The 1294-nt window shown below is 30.6% G+C and overlaps 1 long non-coding RNA gene across 1 annotated transcript; it reads right to left on the minus strand.

Annotated features, from left to right (window-relative positions):
* Positions 1-1043: 1043 nt before the first annotated feature.
* LOC120208224 lies at positions 1044-1294 on the minus strand. Its single transcript, XR_005524293.1, has 2 exons — positions 1216-1294; positions 1044-1131 (listed from the first exon to the last, which is right to left on the minus strand). It is a non-coding gene; the product is annotated as an uncharacterized LOC120208224 (long non-coding RNA).

Raw genomic sequence — 1294 nt, forward strand, 5'->3', positions numbered from 1 at the left:
AGACATCCTAAGATATAATGTTGACTTTATTAGTGGCATGTAATTATTAATGTTTTTATTTGCTTTGTAAACAAAATTAGAAACAAATGGTAATTTTATGAGTTTTATATATATTGCTGAACAGCAATGAAGAGTACCCACATTTTAAGAAAATTTCCAGAATGCTTCAGGGGTACCGATACCCTACTACAGGTACCAATACCCTCATTGTTCACTATTCACTATTCACAATACTATTCATTTAAAAAATCTTTTGAATTAAATTTGTTATAACGAATTATAAATTATATGATATGATATTTTTATAATATCAATTACCATTTTAAAGAAAGTAAATTTTAAATCGCTTTTGAATTGGAAAATGTGGTTGGAAATTCGGGTGACATCTATAATCTGTATAGGTATAATTGTAAAGGTTATTGGTGTTACACCAGGTGAGTGCATATTAGTTAGTATAAGATGGTTAAGGGAAATAAGACTTGCAACGAGTCTATTTGCTGTGTATAATGGTGCCGAAAAGAAGGTACCACAGACCTAACAGAGAATCTGATCTGATTCTGTTCTAACAAATCATAAACTTCCTAGCAAAACACAGTAGCTTTTACCATTTGTGTATTAATAATATTAAGGGTAAACTACGCATTTAGTACCTAAACTATCAGTTTTGATCCGTTTTAATACTTAAACTTTCAATTTTTTCAAAACTATACATAAAATTTAGTTTTTGTTTCATTTTAGTACCCACCGTTAAGTTTTGAAAAAAAATGAAAGTCTAGGTACCAAAACACGTTTAGTACCTAAATCATAATTAAGTTTTGAATTTTTTTGAAAACTTAGGTACTAAAACGGATCAAAACTGATAGTTTAGGTACTAAAAGCGTTAAGTTTTTAACAACGGGGTATTAAAATGAAATAAAAAGTAAACTTTAGGTATGGTTCTGAAAAATTGAAAGTTTAGGTACTAAAATGTATAAAAAATGATAGTTACGTACTATATGCGTAATTTACCCTAATATAAATCACACATCTCTACCTACTTTGAGAGCCAATAGATGATAAGGAACAACGTACAAGCAGCAATTACTGCTGACAGAATTAGAGTGTCCCTCGACCGCCGCCTTCTGATGGAACCTGGAAAATAGAGGCATTTCAATTAGTACAAACAGATGGTATACAGAATAAAAGCACAGTAATGAAGATACATAATGGAAGTACCAAGCAAGTCACGGATAACAGGGAACTTGTCACTTAGAACTTTTACTTTCCCTTGAACATCTCCGAACAATGTTCTTTG

Source organism: Hibiscus syriacus, unplaced genomic scaffold, assembly GCF_006381635.1.
Source record: "Hibiscus syriacus cultivar Baekdansim isolate YM2019G1 unplaced genomic scaffold, ASM638163v2 tig00016065_pilon, whole genome shotgun sequence".
In the NCBI taxonomy this organism is placed as follows: domain Eukaryota; kingdom Viridiplantae; phylum Streptophyta; class Magnoliopsida; order Malvales; family Malvaceae; genus Hibiscus; species Hibiscus syriacus.